The sequence below is a fragment of the Piliocolobus tephrosceles genome, chromosome 8 (assembly GCF_002776525.5).
Source record: "Piliocolobus tephrosceles isolate RC106 chromosome 8, ASM277652v3, whole genome shotgun sequence".
NCBI lineage: Eukaryota > Metazoa > Chordata > Mammalia > Primates > Cercopithecidae > Piliocolobus > Piliocolobus tephrosceles.
In genome coordinates this window covers 117171763-117192522 of record NC_045441.1, presented here as the reverse complement: position 1 = coordinate 117192522, position 20760 = coordinate 117171763, and the positions used below count along the sequence as shown (strand labels likewise).

Here is a 20760-nt window from a genome sequence, read left to right as displayed (position 1 = left end):
CAATCACAGTTCCCTGCAACTTCCACCTCCTGGGCTCAAGTGAGCCTCCCACTTCAGCCTCCTGAGTACCTGGGACTATGGGCGCATGCTGCTACACCTGGCTTTTTTTTATCTTTTTTTTTTTTTTAAAGTAGAGAAAAGGGTTTCACCATGTTGCCCACACTGGACCTGAACTCTGGGGCTCAAGTGATTCACCCACCTTGGTCTCTCAAAGTGCTGGGATTACAGGTACTTTGCCACCGTGACTGGCCTACTATGAGTCTTATTATATAAGTAAGCACCAAGTGCTGAGGGAAGACACACACAAGATGCACAATTCAGATTTTAGACAGTGTACCTACAGCAAAGCTTTCCTGAGAAATGAAGCTCTGAAGCATGAGTAAGAGCTAACCAGATGCTTTCTCCAGGTTAGAGAGCATACTAAGTTCAATAATAATGCATTTAACTTTTTTTTTTTTTTAAAGGAATGGTAAATGAGAACAGGGGAATGTAAATATAAACATGGAGAAGTAGGGAGGGGCCAGACCATGGCTTCGTATACTCCACTCGTAAGGCTGTGGAATGATTGTAAAAATCCGATGTGTGTTTCAAAAAGAGAATTAAAGCAGTAATGTAGAAAATGGATTGGAAGGCAGTAAGACTAGAAATAGGCTAGTAAAAAGAACTGCTGAGTTATTCTACGCTGACAGCATAAACCAGGCAGTGAGGAGAGACAGGATAGGATGAACCTGATATACCAGTTGGCAATCACGTACTGGGAGTGAGGAGGAGATAAAGAAGACACCACAATCTCTAGACTAAAAGACTATGTAAATGGTGACACCGTCAAAAGACAGGATCATTTGAGTAAAGGAACAACAGTTGGATATAGGTGGGAAGCCTGCTAGAGACAGGGATAGGGAAGTCAGCAGCATCGCCATGAGATCACCCAGAGACTGAATAGTGGTAAGAAGAGGGACAAGGACAGAAGCCTAGGAAGCACAAATATTTAAGGAGCCCTCAAAGCAGATTGAGAAAAAGTTATCAGAGTTTATAGAAGGAAATCCACAAAAGTGTGGTATACCGAAAAGATGGAAGAAAACAAGATTTTAAAAAAGATAAGTATTACACACTCGAGAGGTCAAGTAAAAGCAAAGACTAAGAAGTGTCCTTGAGGGAAGTATTAGTGAATGACAGGGAAGGTTCAAAGTAGAAGGTAAAGGAATGAATAGCAAATGGGACAGAATTAAAATGTCTTTTAATTCTTCTAATTAACTTGGCTATGAAGAGAAGGCAAGAAGAAAAGTAGATATAATAGGATAGAAGACTGAAGGACAATTAAAAATAAAATTAGTTAAAAAGAGAATAGCCAATATCACAAAATCCCAAGGAGAACAAAAGAACTGGAATCCAGAGCATGTAGGCAGAACAATTAGTTTGGAAAGAAGAAGGTGAAACTGTCTACAGAGATGGGGAGGCAGGAGGTAAGAAAGCAAGCATAATACGGAAGGCAAACTGGAAGCTGAGAGAACAAGAAGTTAAAGGCATTTTCCCGATAACCCTATATTTACTCCATAAAGTAAGAGGTGAGACTGCTGAGAGTGATGGGAAGAGACATAGTTGAGCAGGGGGGCTTGGTGGACAAAAATGGTCAAAGTCTAAAATAGCCATGGTAGTGAAATAACACCATTAAAACAGTATTTACGGAAAATTAATCCACGAGTATAATGCAGGAAGATTTGAAGAGGGGGAAAACCTGCAGGTACAAAATGCTTGGATCTGCCTTGTTGAGTGCATGGAATGGAGGGATGGCAAGAGTAGAAGGAAAGAACTGATAAGAGAATTCTTTAACATAAAAATAACGAAATCACCATCTTCCTAACGAAACTGCTTTCTCTCAAAACCCCAAGGAACACCTAAGCAGGATAAAATGACTTTAATTATTTCAGCTCCTGGTGGGAATCAAAGCTATTATTGATGAGCAGCCCCTAGCTTTTAGGTTTCCCAATCCAAAATGCTATATGCTTCTTGAACCATAGCTCATAATCCAACTTAGTAACTCATTAAATATGAATGACTATGCCTACTAAAGCACATCTGGAATATTCCCTGTACAAGTGGTGATACATTTTAATGGTTGTCCAACCAACCTGTCAGCTCTTCAAAGTGAGTTGTCTAGGTTCTTGGCTTCTCTTCAAGCTCAGTGTGTCTGGCCGATATGAAAAGGAATAGACTCATTTGACAGGAGAAGAGTCTAATTTGGTGAGTACTAAAAAAGTTGGGTCTAGCCCACTGCCTAGGTTGTATTTTAATAAACTAAACAGGTGATTCTTGGGCACACTGGAGTTTGAAACTTTCATTTTAATCAGCATTAGAGTTAAGCATGTTGGCTATGAAATGGGAGTAAGATACAAATGGATATGAAAAGCAGGTATGTGGTAAATTGGGAAAAGATAAGGAGAAATGAAACGTTGATAATCATCAGCACACAAAGGGTAGATAAAGTTATGATTTAACAAAATACAACATAAAATACCACAGTCTGGGCAACATAGCGATACCCTGTCTCTATAAAAAATAAATAAATAAAAATAAATAAATTAGCTGGGCATGATGGCATGCTACCCAGGAAGCTGAAGTAGGAGGATCCAGGAGGTCAAGGCTGCCGTGAACCATGATCATGTCACTGCATTCCAGCCTGAGTGATAGGGCGAGACTTTGCCTCAAAAACAAAACAATAACAAAACCACAAAGGAGAAAAAAAAATTACAGAATCAAGACAGTCCCTTAGAGAATGTGAAGCCAAAGGACTTAATTAAATCTTTTTTTTTGTTGTTTGTTTAATCTTGTACCAAAGATAAGGTATGGCACTTAGAAAGAACACATCCAGTTCCTGCTTCTCATTTCATTTCTGGAGTTCATTTCCAAAGATGGACAAACAATGTTTTTGACATCTGTATGGCATCTTTCTTTGAAGAAAAACTGTGTGATGCAATAATGCTCTGAGCCACATTTCCTAACCTACTTCCAACTTTGATCTTCCTAAATTAACCTCAAATTCTTTATAGATAGAAGGACAGAGATCCTATAACTTAGTAAGGGCCATGGCCAAGCATATGTCAACTACAGATAATTTCAAGGAACCCAGCATATGTGTAGATGCCCTCAGAGGGATACACTAATGTAATCATCAATAGTATTTCTCTCTCAATGGAATTCCTGCCTGACTGCTGATCTGGGTGCAAGCTAATTTCCCCCATGGTGAATACTGCTGTTGAGATGCAGAACTCTCCACCATCTGTTACCCAGAATTAGCATAATGACAGATTATCTAATCCCTTACATAAATGGTGCTTCTATAACACCAGTTCACTCACATCCTCATTCATATGGTCTACCTCCACCCTATAAAAATTGGTCCTCCCATTCTCCTGGTGATGGATCTGGTTTGGAGTTCACCTCCAATCTTGCCAAAGAGTCCATGTGCTTTGCCAACAAGAAGCTTTCCTAACCCATTTTATTCAGGAGTGGGAATGTGGCTGTTATTCCAGATGCATCTGAAAAGGGGCACACTGAAAATAAAGAAAAACTGACTCTAGTAGACCAGCAAAATCCATAGTGCAGGGAAGTGCCTTCAATTAGATCACATTAAAAACTTTGACAATGTATACAAAGAAAAGGATTAGTCAGCACTGAACTGGTGAGAATGAAAAAAGGGAGAAAGACAACAGAAAGAAATCAGAAAATTAAATTGGCAGCAAAGTAATAAAATTCTAACAAGAAAGACTGCTGTTTTACAGATTCAGAAGTGTTCTAGATAGCAATACTTAGGTAGCATTGAACAAAATACGAGAATTAGACACCCAGAAAAACAAGGACATGCTCACAAATTCAAATAACCAGGAGAAGAGCACCATCGGCAAGAAGTGGATGGATGGCTGCTGGTGTCACCAAACAGAATGGTGAACTGTTCTACCCCCAGTGACCAGTGTAGAGACAGCTCAACTGGAAGGAAGTGAGAAACCATCAGATTGTATTGAAAACAACTTCCAAAACATGCTGTTTCCTCATAACCTGAGCCTTTGATAGGGGTCAAGAGAAAAAGATGACAAGAAAATGTGCTTGCATATAAAGAGCTACCTAATTTCCTGGGGTAGGGGGTAGGGGAAGACTTAGAAAAATGGGAGAAGTTTCTTATTTATCCTAAATATCTAACCATTCAAATAAATTAAGTACTTATTTACAACATTTATACATCATTAAGTATACATTTCCGAAGAGTTTTGCTCAAGCTGCACTCTGAATGGGTGTATTCAACACCGGAGTATACACCATCAATAGAGACACTTTTTGAGGTACTTTTCTCTCACTTTGAAATTTCATCATTTGTCTTATAAGTATACCATATATTCATATCTTCACAACATAACCTAGGACGGGGCAGGCAAACTCTTCTCCAGTTTTTGGAGTTAAAGTTTTATGGGGACACCACACCCATTTGCTTGCACATCATCTATGGCTGCTTTACCACTACAAAGGCAGAGCTGAATAGCTGCAAGGGAGACCATATGACTCTCAAAGCTGAAAATATTTACTATCTGGCCCTTTGAAGAAAAGTTTGCCAACTTATACCTTAGAGCACTGCTCTTTAAGGTGAGTTTTAACAGGTTACTTTCCATGGTGCTTGTAATGAGGGGGTCACACTCACAGGAATAATTACTATATTTGTGTAAAAAAAAAAAAAAATTAGCTATTGTTTTACGATTCTGCCAATATGACCTTCATACAGCACTGGTTAATTCATACATTCAAAACAAAGTAACTAAGGAAGCATACTGTAATATGACAGCCTCTGAGAAGAGGTAAAGCAGCCATAGATGATGTGCAAACAAATGGGTGTGGTGTCCCCATAAAACTTTAACTCCAAAAACTGGAGAAGAGTTTGCCTGCCCCTGTCCTAGGTTATGTTGTGAAGATATGAATATATGGTATACTCTAAGGATAAGGTGACTTCCTCTTTACCAAGCAGTAATTTTTTTTTTAGGGAAGAAAGAACATGGCATTTATTCAAGGTATTAACACTCTGGCCAAAAGACTCTACAGTAAATAAACTGGCACCTTGCTTCCAAGGAACATTCACAATGCTTCCATTAAGAGTAACGAATGCAACCAACACTGTCTTCTCCGCTTTTAAGAGCAGCAGGAGGTACAGAAAGAAGCTGTGTGGGATACTGGACTTGCTGTGCAGTGTTACCTCCTGAAGATTTTGTGGGGGAAAAATGAATTACTACATTTAGATAGTGCCTGGCACACAGTAAGCATTATATATGTTGGCGGTCACCATTGTTATTAATTTTCATTATTATTAGCATGGGCCTAGTTACGTCATTCCTCCTGGACTCAGCTGCCTTGTTTGCAAAATGAAGAAGGTGGACTAGATAGTTCTATCGATGTCTTTCTACTAAAAAATTCTATGACTTTATCAGAAGAAAAAAAATCCAAAATACAGACATCAAGGGACATGTTCTCAAAGAAAGCATCTTTTAGGAAATAGTTGAAAAGGTGAAGCCTGACTTCACAAGTCCAGAGATCTAGGAGACGAAGCTGTCAATGCAAATTCTTGCTTCAAATGCAACTGTGCTGGGAAGAGGTCACCCTGAGCTGATAAAGATATCGTGTTCACCTCTTCAGCACCAGTGCACAGCCTGGGAGAGCACCCATCCATCCGCAACACTCTCAATCATACATGCCATTGCAGAGGCAAGATTCATGGCTTTAGCAACAGCCCAGTGTTATCCAATATGCATGAAACCAAAGTTTCCATCATTTCCAGTGGTCAAAGGCCAGTGAGTGTTAAATCCCAGAATACCAGGATTAATGAAGGAGTCATTAAAAACCCAGCATTAAATCACTTCCGTAGCCAATGCCGAGAGTGATGTCTGTAATACATTACAAGGCTGGTTTAAAAGAAACAAGTTCCAATTTAGAAATGAATTACCTGAATTTTTTTTAACTGGTTGGATGGCTATCACAGCAATTTTGTTATTACAGAGGAAAGAGAGAATGGGTAACTTATAAATTATGCTGCAAATGGTGAATTGTCCTAAGATCACAGGGCACTGGATTCCAGGGCAAAAAACCTCTTAGAGACATATTAAGAGGGAGACAAGACTCCTGGTAATCAAGTCAGAATTTCTTTTGTCCCCCAAAATATTCTAGGGGGATAGGGTGCTGTTAATTTTTCATGCTTGGGAAATAAATTTGATCTAGAAAAGTTTTAGAAGAACGACAGTCTGACTCTATTTCCACAGTCCCTGTCTTTAGCAGACAAGGAAAAGTGAATGCATTCTTCAGCTCCTGCTTTTGAAGCTGCCATACATAAAAAACATGTACTTTCTAGAAAAAGACCTCTTAGGTAGTGAAATCAAAGCTAAACTGCAGAAGGTGAGGGGAATAATGTGGGGATTACCTTCTAATCCACAATGAATACTAATGTCTTATTGCTAGACATAATCTATCAATGTGAAAAAGTCTTCAACAAATGTGTTAAAGATGAAGCACAGTGAAAAAAACGTGGCACAAGTGGGCATGGCCATGCTCTGCCTATACACTCCATTCTTGCCCTGAGTTCCTGGATGGGAAAATCACAGCCTCCAGACTTCTACTTACTGTTCTAGGTGATAGCATAGAATGGTGCACTGATTAAAAAACAAATAAGGCCAGGAGCGGTTGCTCACGCCTGTAATCCCAGCACTTTGGCAGGCTGAGGCGGGTGGATCACCTAAGGTCAGGATCACCAGCCTGGCCAACATAGCGAAACCCTGTCTCTACTGAAAAATATAAAAAGTAGCTAGGTGTGGTGATGGGCACCTGTAATCCCAGCTATTCGGGAGGCTGAGATAGGAGAATCACTTGAACCTGGGAGTCGGAGGTTGCAGTGAGCCAAGATAGCGCCACTGCATTCCAGCCTAGTCAACAGAGTGAGACCCTGTTTCAAAAAACAAAACACAAAAACAAAACAAATGAATGACACCAGGTAGACAGGCGAAGAGCATCCCTTCACAAGCAATGATTCTCAGCCACACTCAACACACAAATCGTAACAGTGCAAGGTGAGGTATAGAAAATATTTCCAATTCAAAGGATCCAAACCAAAATGGAAATACTTATTGCTGATTCTCCCTCTTCTCTGCCAACTCATGATACAATGATTTACATCTCTCCCTGAAAACAGCCTTGAAGGGTTATCTAAGACCAGGTCATATAATTCTTAAAATATTATGTTATAAACATGGATGATATTCAAGATATTTAACAATTGGCACTGGCTAGTTTGTTACACCTGTGCTTACTGGCTGAATAAAAGCCCCTTTTAGAAAGGTGTGAAAGAAAACAGCTAGGGTCATAAATGGGGTTATATCTAGAAGCACATCAACATAAAACAGCAAATCTACTCCCGCGTATCAGTTTGGATTAAAGGCTGCCAAATAATTATACTTTGGCCATCAAAATATACAGTATTAATTTCATATACATAGGCTATCCCCCAAAATAGAACACCATAAACTCTAGGGCATCTTGGATATTTAATTTTGGGTTTCAGTCTTTATAAACCCACCAACTGACATTGAGCCTGAAAAATGATTATACTTGAGTTTATTTTATCACCCCAAATATTTATGACTTGGAGATACACAAATATTTATTACTTGGAGATACAGTTTTGGTTAGCTAGCAATAAGAGAGACAACAAAAGAGATTAACACCTTTTACTGCCTAAGGATTCCTTCTAGGAAGGTGTTTTAAAACAACAGTAATAATAAACAGTCGCTGGCTAGATAAAATCGATGAATTTGAAAATCAGTTACAGATAGGGTTAAAAGGAACCTTACAGGTCCAAATTCACTATACCACCGTTTCACTACACCACTGCTCTCTCAGATAAGCAATTCAACTAAGGTCACATCAGTGCTAATGGCAATCAGGCCACTGAGTTAATTGGTGGGGATTACTAAGAATTAACTATTTGGGTAAAATATGATTACATTAATGAAGAACAAGCACCTTAAGCAGACTTTTGTAAATCCAGACTTCCAAGCAAATCTAATCACCTAAAATCAAGAGCCTGGGAAGGAAGAGCTACAAAAGGGAAAATCTACAACTAGATGTTACAGCCAAAAGGAAACTTGTGGCTTCATTGCTACTGCTTGTCTCACCCATAAACATTCCCACCAGTGAAATCCCCTCTACTAAGAACCTGAGAAGAGGTTTGAAGGAATTTTACATTACCAAGAAGACACATATTAAGGAAGCATAATGTTGACAGTACTGTTAATGCCACTTTCAAAAAAGACCAGCTAAGGGCCTTAGGAAAAGAGGTTAACTGACTTGCAAGGTCACACTTTAACCTGGAGGCAGAGCTAGAAATAACCATCTCTCCATTGGCCCCTCCACTGCTCTGCCATCATGTACATTTTCCAAACAGAGTTGATATTGAAGAAATTAACAGAGTTGTAAAAGTGATCTGAGAACATAAACATCTGTAAGGTCTTTCTTATTCCTCCTATTACCTGTATCTATGCTGCAGACCAAATCTGAGAGCAGAAAAGACTGTTGGTTTTGGCACCTCCTGTTTCCTTTAGACTCCGCTTCTCAGTGGTTAACAATATTGAGTGCACACCAGAATCACCACTTAAAACACTAATGCCAGACCCCACCCCAGACAAATAAAGCAAGAACCTCTAGGGGTGAAGATTTACACTGATAAAACACCATGCATCAGTACTTAGATTTTAAATTTGGGCGTCACCATTTTTTGTAAGTACTCCAGGTGATTCCATCAAGTTCTGTGAAAAACTACCCAGACAGAAAACTTCAGCTAATATTACTCTCCTCAAGAAATCAAGAGCCAAGAATGATGTAATACAAGCTAAGGCCCCAGAATCATAAATGTGTCATATCACCTGGCCTTCCCAAAGAACAAGGTCCTGAGAATTCTGGGAAGGGAATAGAGCAAACTTTAGTATTATTTCAGGAACAGCAAACTCATTCCTACTGGTTCTATTTAGGTCACAGGAAGCCAACCAATCAGTCGTGGTAGCAACCACAGAGAAGATTCCTCCTCTTTGTCTCTGCAGAATAGAACTGCCAACTGGCCATGCTGTACTTCCTAGGCAGCTGTGATGACAAGAGCCCCTGCAAAACGTAGACATCGTGTAGGGGTGGGGAAGGGTGGCTCTCTGCCTCTCTGGGAAACAAGGACAAATAAGCTAACTTGTGGTCATTATGACAAAACCAAGCCTACATACCCAGTTTATTATTGGCTTGACATTAACATCACTTAACAACAAAACAAAACCACCCACCCATGCAAACACATATCCCAAAACAGAAAATTACATAATGGCATCTGGAATGATCTGCTCTGACAGTGAAAGCAGAACCAGTCAAACCAACGAGGTCTAGAAAGGTCCAAAATGGAGAGAGGCAGCCCCAGAGAGTCATTTTCACATCCCCTGTAGTTTATGTAAATGCAGGTATACATAAACTACATTTTGTTCAGAGGAAGAAACTGAAGTAATAGTCTATAATAGTCTAGATTCTAGAAGACTATCATTCTACTCAGAGAAACACCAAACCACTGCTAATTAGAAGTATAACTCTATGTTCTCCTACCAAATCTCATCATTCTAGATAAGAACAAATTTGTCAGAAGAAACTTGTTTTAGCACATGTTGCTTTTTAGGGTAGAGGGTCAAAATAAGTTTTATTTCACATTGGTCAGAAAGGAAAAAGACGTCCAGGAAGAGGAATCCCACTACCTGTCCATTATGGTTTATGGCCCACATACTAGCCAGCTGGCATCACAGGAGCAGGAGAGTGGTGTTTTTGTTCCCCAGAGTCCATTAGCAACTGGACCAAACCCAATGTCACTGTTGCTAAGGTCCAGATTGTGGCAGCTGCTTTAGATTTGCACTGCATAAACAGAGTACAGAACTTCTGCAGGTAAAAAGCTCTAGAAATGAGACCCCATGCCAGGCCTCAGACTTGGGAGAGGAAGATAGCTTGGGCCAGACCCCAGTGAGTGCCCAAGCCCTCTTGGAGGGACTTTTGGAGCTCCTATTGCCTAGAGAGACAGTAGTTGGGGCACTGAGGCGTCTGGGGGCCCAAGAAGAAGCAAAGGGAGCAGCAAGGGGCCCAGGTGACCAAGTTCCCCGCAGCACCTGGACCGGCTCTCCAAGTTGGCTGACCAGATGGTGGCCCGGGGCAACCTTGGCAGGCACCAGGAAATGAGGGAACAGTTGGCCATGCGGCTGAAGGGTTTGGAGTGCCAGGCCCTAGGGACCCCACAATCCCACATTCCCACGCTCCCTGGACATGTTCACTGAGGAAGTGGTGGAGAGGGAACTGGAGACCCCAACCCCTACCCAGAAAGAAGCAGAGTTGCCGTGAGACGGTCTGGTGGATGTGATGTGGGAATATAAGTGGGTGAACCCAGGGGATGCCGAGCTGCATGGGCCCTTCACCAGCGCCCAGATGCAGACCTGGATGAGTGAAGGCTACTTTCCTGATGGTGTTTATTGCTGGAAGCTGGACCCCCTTGGTGGTCAGTTCTACAACTCCAAATGCATTGACTTTGACCTCTACATCTGAGCCTGCTGGGGGCCGAGTTTGGTGGGCCCTTCTTTCCTGAACTTTGTGGAGGAAGTCCAAGTGTCTCAGGCAGTGAGGAAACTGGAAGCCATTTTTCAGTCAATTTCCCTTTCCCAATAAAAGCCTTTAGTTGTGGGGCCTTGGCTGTGCTAATGGCCAGAAGCGAGGGAACTTCTCCACAGCCCCTTTGGATTCGCCTTGATCCCTGAGTGTTCGCTTCTATGAAAATCCTCCTTGGAGGTGCCTGTCGGGGTCCTGTGGCCTCCCTGCCTGGGCTCTGCTTGCCAAGTAAACACCTCCAACTGTGCTAAAAAAAAAAAAAAAAAAAAGGAGAGACCCCACTTTCAAAACTAAGTGAAAACAAAAATACATTTAAAAAAAAAAAGTGTTGACATTTTTCCTAAGAATTGGAAACTAGAATATTTTTTAACTTAATGATTCATAGTTCTAGTACAAGCAACAAACAAGTCCAGCAAAAGTTTAAGGGCTTTGAAATTCTCTCCTTCTCTTTGGAAAGGAAGGGGTATTTTTGGTTCCTTGCTTTGAAAGACAATAAACCACTACAAAGACTCTGTGGTCAACAACCTTCACTCAATGATCTGATCTTTCCACAGCTGCAGAGGGTGCTAAGTGACACAAGAAGCAATATAAACATTTCAGAGGGAAATTTCTGAAAAAGTGGTGACAGGAATAAATGAATTGTTTAGTTGCTTCTTGATGTAAAAAAAAGAAAAGGTGATTTTGTAGTCAATGACTAAATGATCCCTTTTTCACTGGGAAGGAAGAGGGATGGTGTGAGAACTGTAATATAGCTCCCATTGCTACTAACCTAATGCGTGATGGCTTATAAACCATTTTGAACACAGTAGATGCTCACATTAAAGCAACAGTCTGCTGAATACCAGTTTATATGCAAGCAGATATATTAGAAATTCAGAAGACTCCATGTAAAACCAACAACGGAATCCTGATACAACAGCCCACCTCCCTTTATGAAGTTAATGCTCTTAAACATCTCCCAATCCTAACACACATACTCACCTCCAAGATCGCAGTATTTGCTAAATCCTTCCAAGTTCCTTTTGTTTCCCTATTTAAAACACATTTTCACTAAAGGCAGAAAGATTAACCAAGATATCACAGCAGGAAGGGCCATTCTAAAAGCTCCGTGGACTATGGCTTTGAGTAAGCCTTTTCAGGTGGTGATAGAGTAAAAACATTTCCAAAAACATTAATTTGGTATCCCCGTGCCTTTTCATCACCTCAGATAAACAGGTAAAGTAGATAGTTAGCTTACTAGCTAGAGCAAGCATACCCAGGGAAGTAGCTGGCTAGCACATCTCTTGATTTGAAAGGTATCCAATATACTGTTTTTATTAAAGAATAAATTGTGTACCTACTAAATGGTAAATATGTGTTAAGCTTCCTGAAACATTAAGCATTACTCATGCATATCCATTACTTCTACCTGCATGCAAGTACTTATCAATCATTACTGTCTTAAGGAAACATAGTATACATTCAATACTTAGGGGGAAAATGAATGCAATTCAATGAAAAAGTGATGTGAGGAGACTAATACAAACCAAAGTGCCTCCAACGGAACAATAAAATGGCCTAGTACCACAGAGTCCTCAACCATAATCCAATGAGGCATTTTGTTTTGTTTTGTAAATTAAACCTTGGGTAGCTACTACTTACTAAATTCATCCTTAAAATAATCTGTTGGGTAGCAATAACATTAGTGGATGAGTTGGCCACAGGAAGTGTGATGAAGAAAAAGAGAACAGAATATAAAATCAAATTTGAGCTTAAAGAAATAGCTGGACATGTGAGAGAGAAGTGGGAAAGAGGACAGAGAAAAGATGGAAGAGACTATTAGATTTTAAAATTAGGTCAATAGTGAGCAGCTCCCCGGAGGGCTTAGGGCTCACTTAAGTATTTGTTATGTCTTAGTCACTATGCTAAACATTTAAAATGCAGTATCACCTATAATCCCCACAATATCCTTATGAGGTATACTATTATTATCTCTAACTGACAGCTGGAAAAACAACAACAACAACAACTAAGGCCCATGATAACACGATATCTAATAGTAGAGCTGAGTTTTTTTTTTTTTTTTTTTTTTTTTACCTCAGACCTATTTACTTCCAAACTCTACATTTAAAAAAATATCCAGACCAGTGCAGTGGCTCATGATGTAATCCTAGCACTTTGGGAGGCCAAGGTGGGAGGACTGCTTGAGCCCAGGAGTTCGAGACCAGCCTGAGCAACATGGCTAAACCTCGTCTCTACAAAAATTAGCCAGGCAGGGTGGCATTCAGCTGTGGTCCTAGCGGTGGGAGGTTCACTTCAGTCGACAGAGATTGAGGCTGCAGTGAGCCATGACTGTACCACAGCACTCCAGCATGGGTGACAGAGTGAGACCCTGTCTCAAATAAACAATTCCATAGAATCTTAATATCAACAATAGTTTGCCTTAGACTTCCTCTCAACCTTATGCCAAGTGGTCCAAGTTTTTCTGCTTCTACATTTTATATTCTTTAAAAAAAAAAGCACTCAGCACTCAAAAGAAGTACCCACAAAATAGGAGTTATTATATAACAGGCAATTTCCCCCTATTTTCTTTTGAAAATGTTACTACAATTTTTATTACTTTTTAAAAGATCACTCAGAATTAAAGGGAGCAAATCCCTTCTAAGCAGAATCACTACTGTGAGCTACAAGAATCTATAAGAACTCGTTCCTATTCCCCTTAACACTGAGTGCTGTGCTGAACACAGGAATTATAAAGAGAAGGGGTCTGAGAAGTGGCATAGAAAAGACCCATAAGTTTTGCTTATTGGTAGCCATGTCAAATGCCCCCTCTCCTTATCACATCAATGACACTACAAAGAAAAAAAGAGAGAGAGAGAGAGAAAGAAAGAAAAGAGAGAGAGAGAAAGAAAAGAGAAAAGAAAAGAGAGAGAATGCTAGTGGGAGGTCAGCAAGATCTACTGAGAACTTAGGTCCAAACACCATCCTTTACAAGGTCCCCCTGAAATAAAAGAAAGACAGATATGGAAAAGAATAAAGCCCTGGCCAGAGTGGTGGCTCACACCTGTAATCCCAGTACTTTGGGAGGCCAAGGCAGGCAGATCACTTGAGGTCAGGAGTTCAAGACCAGCCTGGCCAACATGGCAAAACCCCTTCTCTACTAAAAATACAAAAATTAGCCAGGCATGGTTGTGGGCACCTGTAATCCCAGCTACTCAGGAGGCTGAGACAGGAGAATCGCTTGAACCTGGGAGACAGAGGTTGCAGTGAGCTGAGATCACACCCCTGCACTCCAGCCCGGGCAACAGAGTGAGACTCTGTCTCAAAACAAAACAAAACAAAACAAAACACGAACAAAGCCCTAATGATGCTAGAAAACAAGAATATGTGTTAGCAGCACATCAGAAAGTTTGCAAACCCTGAAAGGCAGAAAGCAGATGGGGTCAGACTAGTGGAGAAATGGTAGCACAAATAGTAAGAAGTAAGAGCACTCCAAGGGCCTTTATCAATAAATACAAAGCAACCCAGTGAGTAGGCTTTAGGGTCATCATCGGAGTAATTAATTAGAAACCACACTCAGAAGAGCTTGGCCAGCCAGCCAGAATCTCCTCTACTTCAATGTTTTTATTTAGGGTAGCCTTCAAGGAAGTCTGCCTCTGATACTACCTGCCTACCTACTCGCTTTTGTGACGAAGCTGTCCAAGAGAAGTAGACCTACTTAACTGCAGAGAAACACCATGTCTACCCCAAGTAGTAAAGTTGTTCCTTCATAAATACAGATGAAACTTTACAAATATTTAAGGATTTATCAAAGAAAAAGAACAAAATAAAGACAACATTAATCTAAGAGGAAACAGATAATTCAGACAACAGAAGAGGGTGTCATTTCTTTTTTTTCTTCTTTTTTTTGAGACCGAGTCTCGTTCTGTTGCCAAGGCTAGAGTATAGTGGCGTGTTCCTGGCTCACTGCAACTTCCGACTCCTGGGTTTGAGTGATTACCTCAGCCTCCCGAGCAGCTGGGACTATAGGCGTGTGGTACCACACCCAGCTAATTTTTGTCCTTTTTTAGTAGAGACGAGGTTTCACCATGTTTGGCAGGCTGGTCTTGAACTCCTGACCTCAGGTGATACGCCTGCCTCAGCCTCCCAAAGTGCTGGGACTACAGGCGTGAGTCACCGCGCTCAGCTTTTTCTTTTTCTTTTCTTTCTTCTTTTTTTTTGTTTTTTGAGAGGGAGTGTCACTTTGTCACCTAGGCTGGAGTACAGTGGTGTGATCTCGGCTCACAGCAACCCCTCCTCTAAGGTTCAAGAGATTCTCCTGCCTCAGCCTCCCAAGTAGCTGAGATTACAGGTGTCCACACCCTGCTAATTTTCCTGTTTTTAGTACAGATGGGGTTTCATGATATTGGCTAGGCTGGTCTGAACTCCTGGCCTCAAGTGATCTGTCCGCCTCAGCCTCCCAAAGTGCTGGGATTACAGTTGTGAGCCATCTCGCCCAGCCTTTTTTTTTGAGACCGAGTCTTGCTCTGCCGCCCAGGCTGGAGTGCAGTGGCACAATCTTGGCTCACTGTAACCTCCATCTATGGGTTTCAAGTGATTCTCATGCCTCAGCCTTCCGAGTAGCTAACAGACACGCATCACTACACTCAGCTAATTTTTTTGTATTTTTAATTTCAGACAGGGGTTTTGCCATGTTGCCCAGGCTGGATTCGAACTCCTGGGCTGAAGTGATCCATCCACCTCCACCTCTTTAAGTGCTGGGATTATAGGTGTGAGCCACCGCTCCCAGCCAAGGCTGTTATTTCTTTTAATTTTAAATGTTCCTTGAGATATTAGAGACAAATTGTATTCACAAACTAAGAACAGGGTGCTATTAAGACAGAATAATTAAAGAACAAAAATTTAAATATAAATGCTGAAAGAAAAATCAATAAAATGGGCTAGATTAAAAGAACAGTCTGTAAATTTTATCAGCATAGAAATAATTTCAGTTTTAGAATTACCAATATATTCATGATGCCTTAGTACATTCATAACGCCTTAGTACATATTCATAATGCCTTAGTACATACCAAGCATTCCACTAATACTTGATAAATGAACTAATGAGTGAGTGGCCAAATGAATAAGTGATATGAATAAATAAACAAGAGAGTGTGGATGAATGAAAATAAGTCAATATGCATGGCTGGCCAGCTGTCTGGCTAAGCATATAACCTGGAAGGTCAAGCTGAAGACATCTCCTTGAATACAGAACAAAAAATGCAAAGGAAGTTTTAAAATATTTAGAGAAACATTACAACAAGACATGGAGCAAAAGTTACAACATAAATAGATTTGGAGAAAAGCCTCACTCTCTCCTGGGTTCTCCACGGTATGCCTTGGGAAACTGACAAGGAGGAGCTTCCCAAGGATCGGTGCAGTAAATATTCAAGTCATCCATCCACAATTCGGCACTCGACTCAACTGATAGTATAAAAAGCAAAAAGGGGGAAATAAGAAGCTCTCACATACTTCAGTAAAGGATTGTGCTGATTTGCAGGATTCAAGGGTGCCATTATGAAAAGCTAAACTGAACTTCCATCTAGAAATGATGGTAATAAAGTAATCTGAAACCACATTTTTAAGGGAATAAGACTCGGCAGTATGAGGTTGCCATAGATAGCCAGCCACAAAATATCTGAACAAAAGAGACAGATTTGTCTGAAACTCAACAATATTTTCCTGACTGTAATCCCGAACCCTGTGCAACAGCCAAGTTCCTTCTTACAGTGTTTTATGGGACAAGTATCTTAAAATGATTGCTATGCTTGAGCTGGCAGAGGACAGGCCTAGTTATTCAACTACTTCTTTCTCAAGCATTGTTAACTAAACGCCACAGAGGTTTCTGATGTCCTCAGAATGGATACGCACACTTCTACTACTCAACACAGGAGAAGCAGCACAATTATATTAACCAAGCAGCCTATGATTTCCAGAAAACAATCTAAACTGCTCTTTTTGGGAAGGGGGAAGGTTTGGGTTGAGTTGGTTAGTGGTTTGTTACTTATTTAAGTGGGAAAAAAAAAAAAAAACAACCCTCATTCTAGTGTCTTGCGTTCCTTCAAAGCAGGGGAAGAAGGGGGCTCAGTAGTCCTTTTCATTGACTATAATAAAGTGTAAGTCATCAATCTGTGGGGAAAAAGGGTTGACTATAATGCAGACCCTACCTCCCGGCAGAGCCACTGTCATTATTAACACTGTCACCATACTTTCTCAAGTGCTGAAAAGAAACTTCTGGATGTTGTGGGCCTCTCTGAGTAAGACAACTAGGCCAGAAAAGAGCGATTCAAGAGGCTGCTTTTTCCCAAGTGTAGCTTGAAAGTCAGGTATTAGTAATATGTTTTAAGAATTGAAAACTCTGAGAGATAGGGGGTTTGGCTGACAGTGAAAAACCTAAAAGCTATAGAACTGCAGTCAGAAAAGCTGGGGGCTGTATGACACTTATTCCTACTGTGACTGAGAAAAACCAAACTAGGATTAAAAAAGGATTATTCTAGCGGAGTAAGGATAAGACCTAACCTAATGCTTCAGTCACTAATAGAACAGCTGGGAGAAAAAAAGTATCCCTGCAAACTAGAACCGAAGAAAAAGCAAAAGCAAAGGCAGTCTTTTCTTTGCAAATTTAATAGTCTGGTTCATACAAATACAATAAACGTAAGCTCTATCCACGAAGACTCTAAACAGACAGAAAGGATGTTCATAAAGATGGTCTTGAAACTGCTGCATGGCAACCATTAGGGGAAAGAGGTTATCTAAGATGTCTCAAGCCCCCACAAAACTTGGACAGTACCTCTCTGGTAGCAAGGTCTCATGCTCTGACAGCCATCAAGGCAGGCGGCAGGGGTGATGCATGCATCAAGAAAGAAGGGCAATGCAGGGAAGCAGCAGAATGAAAATATGAGAAAAAATAAACAGAAAAAACAGTCACCTGTCTAAAAAGAGGTGACCTTGTGCAGAAAACAAACCAGACTGTTCATTTGCTCACCTTTCATAGTTCCATCTCTGTGCCATTCTTTAACTTTCACAAAATGAGCTATGTGTATTGTTTCCTATCATCATGAAATACTTCACATAATGGGAAACAACAGAGAAGTGCCTTAGTGACTGTATCTTCTGGATATGTGACCGTTTTCCATGGTTGAGGGGTAAGGTGACGGTGAAAATGACTGTGTGTATGTGTGTGGCTTACCCTAGTTATATTTTGTAGATGTCCCTTTCTAAATGTGAACACATTTTCTTCTAACACTTTTCTTTGAAAATGTGATATGCAGAAAGGCATGAGCAAGGAGTTAATAGATTCTAAGGGTTTGCCAAATTGGAGCTCAAAGTAATTGGGAAGTCCAGCACAGGGAAAGGTCACCTCAGAAAATCTCACTCTTCAAGAAGGCTCTGGCAAGAACGAAAGAAGGAGATTTTAATCACTGTAGCTAATTACATAGACGACTAAATCACAAGAAGAGTTATTTAAGTGTCTTAAATACAATAAAAAGTAATTAACAGGAAGCGCCATCTTGACAGCTTCATGTCACAAACCAGGCCTAAAACGATCAGCTAATTCCCAACCCAGGAGCCAGAGAATGAGAAAAGACTCAAAATTTGATCTTTTTATTTTTTTATTTAAACAGTTTTGATTAACAGATAACAACTCTTGCCAACTCCACAGTGAAGTTAATCAAGACAAAAATTTCAATCTATTAGAGGAATGATGAATCTTGTTTTCATTGATTCCTCAGGGGGAACAGATAGGAAGCTGAAGCCTATGTCACACCAGCAAGGCCCTGCCAGCATCCTATGATGTAACTCCTTCCCATACATCAAGAAGAAAAAAGGATTAGAATGAACCCTATTGAAGATACAGACAATTCATACTCTCTGCAAGTGAAATGCATCTAAACTTCAGCTTTGAAATAACCCTTTAAGAGACACCATCTCATCTACCTCTTTCTTCTCAGTCCCCTAAAATCACTAGTTTCAGAGAAGCTCTTCTGTAGTTACAGAAGTCTGCTGTTCTCTTTAATAACAGGAAAGCCACTAGGTGCTGTGAAGGCCTAAATGTAGGTGTATAAGCTCACAGATTACAACAAACATAATTTAGACAGGATTTCTTCTTAATTTCACATTTCTTTAAGACTGAACAGAGTGCACTTTTCCGAGGCCATGCAAGCCATAGACACTGTCTTTACTAACCCTTCCCTTAACTGACTTGCACATTCTATGACCTCAGTATAAGGTACTGGCAGATGCCAGTGAGAGTGACTGAGAGCCACTGTACAACTCCTGAGCATTTCAGTCCCAATAAGATGAGCCATTTGTTTTTGTACCCAAATCTAGTTTACACTGGTTGTGCTTGTTGTTTTAATTACATACTTCATTAAATATCATTGAAATACAAGCACACAAAGAGTGTGTATTTACTAAAACTCTCACCACAGGGGCAGCTCAACCCAGTTTAACTCTATTGTTTAAGCACTGTTTAAGTTGTCTTGCAGATGCAGCAGAGCACAAATTGCAAATCATGGAGACAGAACATGTGCAGCAGGAAAAGGTTTTATCTCCTATAACACTCAGAACCAATGTTTCCTCCCTGTGGAAACAAGAAGGCCAGGACAAGACCAAAACCTGAGTGCCAGAATCCTTTTAGAAGTAAAGGGTCAGTTATCTAGAAAGATCTGGTGCTAAAATCCACCATTCCATATCTTATCCTAAATGGCCAAGTTTAAAGTCCTCCAGTTAAACCTGCCCTCCCAGCACTTCTGCACACCAAATTCCCCTCCGTAACCCATAAAAGTTTGACCTAACACCCAGATTGGGAAGACAGAATTGAGTCCTGCCTCCTGTCTCGTTGCCAGCTGACCTCACAATAAAGCCCTTTCTTTTCCCAAAAACCAGTGCCATATTATTGTCATCTCATCTAGGCACTTCGGGCAGTGAGCCCATTGCTCGATAACACATGCTTTAAAAAATTTAATAAAGAGGAAAGGCTTTAAAGTAGCTGCAAAATTAATATGTGTGGGACAACTGTAACAGATGAGGGGGATGTAAATCACAAAAGTATAAGGTTCTATAATTAGTGTTTTTCAAGTCCTCATTTCAAACAGGAAGTTATGTAATTCAACAAGATATCAAATAGGTGGTCCATGCTGCCCAGACAGCAAAGATTTACAAATACGTACACATTTTTATGTTTAAAATGAAAATAAAATATTTAAGATATAATGTTTTTTAAAAAAGACTCTTCTCTGGCTAGTGTTTATAAATCACCACTAAGTAAGATAAAAGGCTCTTAGTAGTATAACTTAATTCTGAAAATAAGCTAAATAGTTGGAGATTCTTATTTTATCAATACCTCAACTTTTCTATAATATTAATGGAGTTTTTTTTTTTTGAGACAAAGTCTCACTCTGTTGCCCAGGCAGGACGTGCAGTGGCACGTTCTCGGCTCACTGCAACCCCTGCCTCTGGGGTTCAAGCAATTCTCGTGCGTCAGCCTCCCAAGTAGCTAGGATTACCGGCGCCTGCCACCATGCTCAGCTAATTTTTGTTTTGTTTTTATTTTTTTTAAATTTTTAGTAGAGACGAGGTTTCACCATGTTGGTCAGAGAGCTCTCAAACTCCTGATCTCAGCCTGGGCCTCCTAAAGTGCTGGGATTACAGGCGTGAGCCACTGCACCTGGCCAAGATTTTTTAAAGTATAGAAAATTCAGAAAAAAGAGGACATATAAAAACAAAAACAAAGTAAAAGGAAAATAAACAGAAGTGGTTACTAAGATTAGAACACAGAATGTGTGCAGGTAGGTCTATTTGCCAGAGATGGCCTCTCTGGCAGTGAGCTTCCAATTATCAAATAAAAGAATAAAATTATCTGGGAGTCTCTCTGAATCTGCTGTGATTCTGGGGGCTGCATGATAAAGAAAAATAAAGAAACAGAATAAAATGATCAGTTATAAGTTTTACAGTACTGATTAGATAAAAACAAACCTGTGGTCATGCCTTAGATGCTACTAACATCCAAGTTACGCTTCATAAAGGTACAGTTTGCAATACAGT

General features: G+C 40.3%; 1 protein-coding gene and 1 pseudogene across 1 annotated transcript in view; one reads left to right on the top strand and one right to left on the bottom strand.

Moving 5' to 3' along the window:
* The window catches only part of SND1 (staphylococcal nuclease and tudor domain containing 1), a 438355-nt gene that overhangs the window by 222082 nt on the left and 195513 nt on the right, over positions 1 to 20760 (bottom strand). The window lies entirely within an intron of this gene.
* LOC111550198 lies at positions 6367 to 10767 on the top strand (annotated as a pseudogene).